We start from the raw sequence: 9,292 nt of genomic DNA, 5'->3' as shown, positions 1-9,292 counted from the left end.
GAATGTCCCAGGTATTCAGTTCGGCTGCTAATTGGCAAAGATCAAACACAAAGTCTGGCCACAAGGTGTATGGGGGGGGGGGGGGGGCTTTGAAAACTGATAGAAAACACTTACTCTCCATGAAGAGTAGAGACTACACTCCAGATTAACTCAGCTGGCTAATAGGGATTTTGATCTGTCTTCATCACTGGTATTTCCAAGATTGTATTGATTTCTAGAACAGTCCATGATTCAGTCCAGATCAGAATAACTGATCACCTTAAAGGAAAGAAAAGAGTCATTATAACTTCTCCTTTTGATTAATTTTTCTAAGTCAGTTTCCACAGTCTCCATGTTCTCTGTCCCACAAGGTCTAAAATCTTGAAGCAAGGCAGCTTGTCCAATCTGGGACATAGGCAAGCAAAGTTTGGTCAAGAACATATGTCCAATACAGCTTTCCTATCACCATTGTCCGGGCACTCAGCAAACTCACAGGTCAGCATCATTCTTTGTCCCAGCATCAGTATGTCTCACCAATCACTCTGGCAGATAGCATGCTCCTGCAGTATCCTGCAGAAAAAAAAAAAAACACAAATATGCCCTCTTCCACATATTAAATACCTGATCAGGATCATGCCATATACCAGTAAGTGGATCCTTCCATTTCACCTAGACATAAGTATGCCTAGTTGTAGGATACCATAGACACTCAGCAGAGAGTTCCTTGGCATCCAAATTTTAAATTTTTAAAATAAAAGGCATAATTTAAATAATGTGTATACGGATATACTTTCCCCTTTTTTATTTTTTATGAAGATACTGTTTTAAAGTTCTATGGGCCTGTACCACATTACCTTGTCCTTTAGGATAATAAGGAATCCCAATAATATGGGTAATATTAAAATTGTCTACAAAACATCTCAAATACTTGATTGTGATAGCCAGTTCCATTATCTGTTTTAATCTGATTTGGAACATCAAGCATAGAAAAATAATGCAGGCAATGACTAATTACATTTTTAGTTGCTTCTCCTGTTAAAGCAGTTGCAACTAGAAAGCCTGACAAGATGTCAATAGTCACATGTACATATTTTATTTTTCCAAAATCATAAATATGAGTAACATCCATTTGCAATAATTGATTAGGTATAAATCCTCCAGGATTAACACCATCATGTGTTACAGGTAGAAATTGAGAACAGTGAGGACAAGTCTTTACAATTTAACATGCACATTCTCTAAAAATACCAAATTATTGTCTCAAACTATTGCTATTTTGATGATGTAAAGAATGAGATTGTATGGCCAGTTGCTTCTGTGTAAGGCCTATAATCTGCCTGTAATACAAATCTGCTATGGCATTGCCCTAAGGGGACTGTCCAGGCAATCCAATATGAGCTCTTAAATGTCTAAAGATAGTCCTTTAAAGGAACAGTTTCTTAACTTTCTCTTAACTTGAGTTGTATTTACATAAATAATTGCAAATTTTGAGAATTAACAATATCTAAAAAAGGAACAATTTCAAGCAATTGCAAAACATAAGCTATATATTGGCTATCAGGATACAAATTAAAAGCTTGACTTTCCAACATTTCAAAAATAGTGGCTACAATGCATAATTCAATAATCTGTGCTGAAGCAGGGGGAAACTCAAAAGAATAAGCATATGATCTAATTAGATATATTTCTCTCCCCTTAGATAAGTTGTTTATAAATATAGTAATGAATTCTTTATCTGCTGAATGTGTAAATTTACAGGAAATACAAAAGCATGCATAGAGGCAAATTGTAACAACTTATCTTTGGATAATGGTTATCAATTTTGCCTAAAATGTTTGCTATGCAATAGGCCAAATATCAGTATTCTGCAATAACCAATTTAATTGCTGTTTGAAATAAGGAATAAATGTTTCATCAGGTTTTTGTTTTTTTGGTTTTTGGTTTTTGGTTTTGTTTTTTTTTTTTTTTTTTGGTTTTTGTTTTTCAAGACAGGGTTTCTCTGTATATCCCTGGCTGTCCTGGAACTCACTTTGTAGACCAGGCTGGCCTCGAACTCAGAAATCTGCCTGCCTCTGCCTCCCGAGTGCTAGGATTAAAGGCATATGCCACCACACCAGGTTCATCAGGTTCTTAAGACATTCTTTCCAAAATACTTTCAAGATTCTATCCTACAATTCTTAATTAACACAGCAAGAGCTTCATAATAGGGTATTTAAACTTTACTTGGAGATGAAGAAAGATGAATCCACATTAATGAACCCTTTTCCAAAGAATTGCTGTGCACACATGAGTAGCAATAATGCAAACAGCCAACAAGTGATTATAGTAGCTTCCTCTACTTTCTGCACAGCTCTTTGTCTCTCACCAGTTAATTTGAATCCCCCTTGAGAACATCAAACAGAGGCTTAAGTCCTACTGTGGTGAGCTGAAGGTGAGGTCTTAGCCAATTAACTTCTCCTAAAAGCTTTTCAAAGTAAGTAAACTATCTTTTCTTATTTGAATTTTCTGTGTCACAGTTTGTTTAGGATCTAACTGATATCCCAAATATTGAAAAGAATATTGTCTTTGAATCTTTTCTGGAACAACTACTCCCCCAAAATTTAAAGCTAGTTGTATAAGAGCAAAGGCTTGTAGTAAAAAGGCTTTCAGAGGAATCAGCTAATAGAATACCGTCCATGTAATGAATAATATACACTGAATGAATCAAAGTCCTTACTTCATGTATTGAAGCAGAGACAAATTTTTTTATATATAATGTAAGGCTTGTAGCTATTCCTTGAAGCAAAACTTTCCAATGATATTGCTCATAGGTTATTCAAAATTACAAGCTCTCTAAAAACAAACCCTTTACAATTATCAGGATGCAAAGGAGCAGTATAAAAACAATCTTCCAAATCCTTAATAATTCTATATGCATTTCCTGAATGGCAGCTGGAGTAAGCAAGCAAAGTTGTAATGCTTTCATAAGTTCCTAGTTTCATTAGACTTTCATAAATTGTTAAGTTTGAAATATTTTGGATTATTGGAATAAACCAATCCCTTGGTGGTGAGTGAGTCCACTGTCTATTAATCCTTCAAAGTCCTTTTTCTTCAATTAGTATTTTAGGGTTAGCAGGTACAGTCATGGGGGAAAGCAGCCATAATTTTTATCCTTTTATAATAATGCTGCTTCGGCCTAAATGTAATCTCCAGGTCCCTAAAGGCAAGGGCACCAAAACTCCTGTAGGCAGAGTTTGCAAGACAAAAGGAGTGCCACCCAAGACAAGCTGCTCTGAGCTTTGCATTAACTCAAATGTGAATGTTTACAGTAATCTCCCACAAGGCAGCAGCCATAATCAGACCCTGATTGTATGAGGCTCCAAAAATTCTACCAGCTGCTTTTTGCAGTTCCTTGGGACCCTGTTAGATAAATGCCCACTGAGATCTGCTTTAAAAGGGGAAGCAGGCCTGTATCCTGAGCCTGTGATCAAACTGCAAACTACAGCCAATGGAACACTGGCAGTTTAACTATAATTTTTAAGTTTCTTTTGCAATATTAAAGCATTACCATAACTTTGAAAGCAAAACTCAATTTTTAACAGTGTAAACAATCCATTCTCTTTGAAAATCAATTCCAAGAGCACTACTTTCATGTTACAAAGTTTTTGGCTGCCAGCTCTTATATATGAATGCATGACAGGGTAACTTTTAGTACCTCATTAAAGAGACATGGCTTTAAATCCTATCCTTTATAAGTCTAGTTTCTAGGATAAGAATTACATAAAATATTATCCTAATTAAGAAGTATCTTTAGAGACCTGTTTTCCTGGGTTGGCTCATGCCACATGTTGTTGTTTAAAATGACTCCAACCCTGAGTTACTAGTTTTAAACTAACTTCCTTGTTACCAATGTTACAATTTTCTAATCATACCCAATAACTTATAAGCCAATATTCTATGACTAAGACGTGCAGAACATATTTATAACTTTAAAACCAGTCAGAAACAAAAATTAAATGGCTACACACATCTTATATATTTAGACCAAACAAAAATTTTACCTTTTCTAGCTATATTTTCAAGAAGAAAAAAAAAAAGCATCTTCTCACTTGTTGAATCCAATAAACACAATTGCAGAGATTTTTTAGGAAAAAACAACTATCAGCTTATTTACCATAGAACTTGAGAAGCTGCTGGCCCCTTTAAAAGCAACTTTTCTCTAACTATGCTTGACTCCCAGTACAGAGCAGGGCAACTTATCAGTTTCTGCTGTGCAAACTGAGACTGCCCACTAAACAAGTTAAACTAAATCAAGGGATGGATAGCCAGCAGATAAATTTTAACCATTTTTTTTTCTTTTCAACATGAAACACAGAACAACAATCATTCAAACAACAAAACAAAACAGACATATATTGACACATGGACAGATTGGTGCACCAAAGAGAGACAATAGACAGAGAGGGAAGAGAATGTGACGTAACTAGAACTAAGGATATCTCCAGAAGGAGCCAGAGAAAAAGCAGGATGTCTCCTCATTTCCTCCTATCCCTAGGAGAGCTCTGAAATCCATTTTCCTTCTTTTTTTGCTGACACATCCTGCACTGGGGACAACTGCTTTTCTAAAACTTATTCTCTCTCTCTCTTTCTCAAGTCATTTGTATATTTATCATTCCTACTGTGCACAGCATTAATCTACTTGAACTAACAATTTTTCTTAACATCTGGGGGTTTTTGTTGTTTTGGTTTTTTTTTTCCTCTTTATTTTTAAACCCTCCTTCTCTCACCTGATGCAGCTCTTGGCTGCAGACAAATGCCTATATAGAATTCCCCTGTCCCAATTGCACTGTCACAATCCTAGATGAGATCAGCAGTTGGTTGACACTGTCTCAGCCTCGTTTGTATCCTCTCTTCAATGCACCTCCTACAACAACAGCCTCCAAAAAAATAAAATCGATGGCTAGCACTAATGCTGTTTGTTGCTTAACAAAGTGCAGGATACTGTAACTTTTTCCATTTTTTGTGGAGCTACACCAAGATAGCATTTCTCAGTTGACCCACCCCCATCCCCAGTGTTCAGTCCCCTCATTTGAGGGCCACTTGTAACTGTCCAGCGCCCCACCAATCTGAATAAGGTAAGAGAGGTCATCCAGGCCCCAGATGAGTCTCCCTCCATGTTCCTGGAGAGATTTATGGAGGCTTTCCACCACTTTACCCCCATGGCCCAAGTGCTGAGGAATACAAAGCTACAGTAATTATGGCATTTATAGATCAGTCTTATAAAGATATTAAGAGAAAATTACAGAAGTTAGAAGCATTGCAGAGTAAGTTGGTAAGAGAGTTAGTGCAGGTTGCTGAGAAAGTACACAGGAGTAGAAAGAAAAAAGAAAGCTGAAGGAACAGGAAGCCAGGGAATTAAAAAGAGATATGAGACAAGAGGAAAACTTGTATAAGATACTGGCCACAGTAGTTGGGGAAACCAGAGAGCCTAGTAAGACATTACCAGGCAACTGCAGAGAGCCTTTTGTTAAAGATCAATGAACTTACTGTAAAGAAAAAGGGCCCTGGTCAGACCTCTGCACACTTTCCCCACCAGAGGAGAGGCGGCCTCAGGGAGGACTCTGACCATGGGACCAGGTGAGAACACCACTTTTTATCCCGTGTCCCAAAGAGACCAGTCGGCGCAGGAGAGCACACAGGCAGCAGAAGCAACATAGATTCTGGGACAGGGTCCCTTTTGAGCCTTCATCTTCAGCCAGGAGGCAGAGCTGAGCTCCAGACCTCTGTGCACTTGTCTGCAGAGAGTACTCTGACAACTGAGACTCAGGAGAGAGTTTGACTCCCAGGAGTGCTGACAGAGGCTAACACAATCACAGGAGGAACACGCTCCATCCAGAGACAGCTATAACAACTAATGCCAGAGATTACCAGATGGCAAAAGGCAAACGTAAGAATCTTACAAACAGAAACCAAGACCACTCAGCATTATCAGAACCCAGCACTCCCACCACAGCGTGTCCTGGATACCCCCAACACACCTGAAAAGCAAGATTCGGATTTAAAATCATATCTCATAATGCTGGTAGCGGATTTTAAGAAGGACATTAATAACTCACTTAAAGAAATACATGAGAACACAGCTAAACAGGTAGAAAGGCTTAAAGAGGAAGTACAAAAATCTCTTAAAGAATTACAGGAAAACACTGCTAAACAGGTAGAAGTCCTTAAAGAAGAAACACAAACATCCCTTAAAGAATTAGAGAAAAACAGAACCAAATGGGTAATGGAATTGAACATAACCATCCAAGATCTAAAAATGGAAGTAGAAACAATAAAGAAAACACAAAAGGAGACAACTCTGAAGATAGAAACCCTAGGAAAGAAATCAGGAACCATAGATGCGAACATCAGCAACAGAATACAAGAGATGGAAAAGAAACCTCAAATGCAGAAGATTCCATAGAGAACATGGACACAACAATGAAAGAAAATGCAAAATGCAAAAAGATCCTGAGTCAAAACATCCAGGAAATCCAGGACACAATGAGAAGATCAAACCTACAGATAATAAAAGTAAATGAGAATGAAGATTTTCAACTTAAACAGCCAATAAATATCTTCAACAAAATTATAGAAGAAAACTCCCCTAACCCAAAGAAGGAGATTCCCATGAACATACAAGAAGCCTACAGAACTCCAAATAGACTGGACCAGAAAAGAAATTCCTCCCAACACATAATAATGAGGACAACAAATGTACTAAATAAGATAGAATATTAAAAACAGTAAGGGAACAAGGTCAAGTAACATATAATGGTAGACCTTTTAGAATTGCACCAGACTTCTCACCAGAGACTATGAAAGCCAGAAGATTCTGGGCTGATGTTATACAAACCCTAAGAGAACACAAATGCCAGCTCAGGCTACTATACCCAGCAAAACTCTCAATTACCATAGATGGAGAAATTAAAGTATTCCATGACAAAGCCAAATTCACACAGTATCTTTCCATGAATCCAGCCCTTCAAAGGATAATAAATGCAAAACACCAACACAAGGACAGAAATTACACCCTAGAAAAAGCAAGAAAGTAATCCTTCAACAAACCTAAAAGAAGACAGCCACAAGAACAGAATCCCAACTCTTACAACAAAAATAACAGGAAGCAGCAATTACTTTTCCTTAATATCTCTTCATATCAATGGACTCAATTCCCCAATAAAAATACATAGACTAACAGACTGGCTACACAAACAGGACTCAACATTTTGCTGCTTACAAGAAACCCACCTCAGGGAAAAAGACAGACACTACCTCAAAGTGAAAGGCTGGAAAACAATTTTCCAAACAAATAGTCCAAAGAAACGAGCTGGAGTAGCCATTCTAATATTGAATAAAATCAACTTCCATCCCAAAGTTATCAAAAAAGACAAGGAGGGGCACATCATACTCATCAAAGATATAATCTTACAAGATGAACTCTCAATTCTGAATATCTATGCTCCAAAAGCAAGGGTAGCGACATTCATTAAAGAAACTTTATTAAAGCTCAAGGCACAAATTGTACTTCACACAATAATAGTGGGAGACTTCAACACCCCAGTCTCATCAATGGACAGATCCTGGAAACAGAAACTAAACAGAGACACATTGAAACTAATAGAAGTTATGAAAAAATGGATTTAATAGATATCTATAGAACATTTTATCATAAAACAAAAGAATATACCTTTTTCTCAGCACCTCATGGTACCTTCTCCAAAATTGACCATATAATCGGTCACAAAACAGTCCTCAAAAGATACAAAAATATTGAAATTATCTCATGCATCCTATCAGATCACCACAGACTAAGGCTGATCTTCAATAACAACATAAATAATAGAAAGCCAACATTCAGGTGGAAGCTGAACAACACTCTACTCAATGATACCTTGGTCAAGGAAGAAAGAAAGAAAGAAAGAAAGAAAGAAAGAAAGAAAGAAAGAAAGAAAGAAAGAAAGAAAGAAAGAAAGAAAGAAAGAAATTAAAGAGTTTAATGAAACTTTTTAGAGTTTAATGAAAATGAAGCCACAACATACCCAAACTTATGGGACACAATGAAAACAGTCCTAAGAAGAGGAAAACTCATAGCTCTGAGTACCTCCAAAAAGAAACTAGAGAGAGCATACACTAGCAGCTTGACAGTGCACCTGAAAGCTCTAGAACAAGAGGAAGCAAATACACCAAGAGGCATAGACAGCAGGAAATAACCAAACTCAGGGGCGAAATCAACCAAGTGGAAACAAAAAGAACTATTCAAAGAATCAACCAAACCAGGAGCTGGTTCTTTGAGAAAATCAACAAGATACATAAACCCTTAGCCAGACTAACTAGAGGGCACAGGGGCAGTATCCTAATTAACAAAATCAGAAATGAAAAGGGAGACATAACAACAGAACATGAGGAAATCCAAAACATCATCAGATCCTACTCAAAGGGCAATACTCAACAAAACTGTAAAACCAGGATGAAATGGACAAATTCCTAGACAGATAACAAGAACCAAAATTAAATCAAGACCAGATTTACTGATCTTAACAGTCCCATATCCCCTAAAGAAATAGAAGCAGTCATTAATAGTCTCCCACCCAAAAAAAGCCCAGGACCAGATGGGTTTAGTGCAGAGTTCTATCAATCCTTCAAAAAATACCTAATTCCAATTCTCCTCAAACTATTGCCTAAAATAGAAACAAAAGGTACTCTACAGAATTCATTCTATGAAGCCACAGTTACTCTGATGCCTAAACCACAAAAAGACCCAATGCAGAAAGAGAACTTCAGACCAATTTCCCTTATGAATACATTCATCATGATCAAGTAGGCTTCATTCCAGGGATGCAGGGATGGTTAATATATGGAAATCCATCAACATAATCCACTATATAAACAAACTCAAAGACAAAAACCATATGATCATCTCGTTAGATGATGAGAGAGCATTTGACAAAATCCAACACCCATTCATGATAAAAGTCTTGGAAAGATCAGTAACCCAAGACCCATATATAAACATTAAAAAAGCAATATACTGAAAGCAACTAGACAACATCAAACTAAATGGAGAGAAACTTGAAGCAATCCCACTAAAATCAGGGACTAGACAAGGCTGCCCACTTTCTCCCTACCTATTCAATATAGTACTTGAAGTCTAGCCAGAGCAATTAGACAACAAAAGGAGATCAAGGGAATACAAATTGGAAAAGAAGAAGTCAAATGTCACTATTTGCAGATGATATGATAGTATATATAAGTGACCCTAAAAATTCCACCAGGGAACTCCTAAACCTGATAA

The 9,292-nt window shown here is 37.1% G+C and overlaps 1 long non-coding RNA gene across 1 annotated transcript in view; it reads right to left on the bottom strand.

The window, feature by feature from the left end:
- Positions 1-285: 285 nt before the first annotated feature.
- Positions 286-9,292, bottom strand: part of LOC110310687 — a 30,604-nt gene continuing 21,597 nt past the window's right edge. Inside the window, exon 3 of the long non-coding RNA XR_002379862.1 lies at positions 286-549. This is a non-coding gene — a long non-coding RNA (uncharacterized LOC110310687). The remainder of the gene's footprint in view (positions 550-9,292) is intronic.

The sequence above is a fragment of the Mus caroli genome, chromosome 15 (assembly GCF_900094665.2).
Source record: "Mus caroli chromosome 15, CAROLI_EIJ_v1.1, whole genome shotgun sequence".
Lineage (NCBI taxonomy): Eukaryota > Metazoa > Chordata > Mammalia > Rodentia > Muridae > Mus > Mus caroli.
The sequence above is the reverse complement of the archived record's forward strand: the minus strand, read 5'-3'. Positions and strand labels throughout refer to the sequence as shown.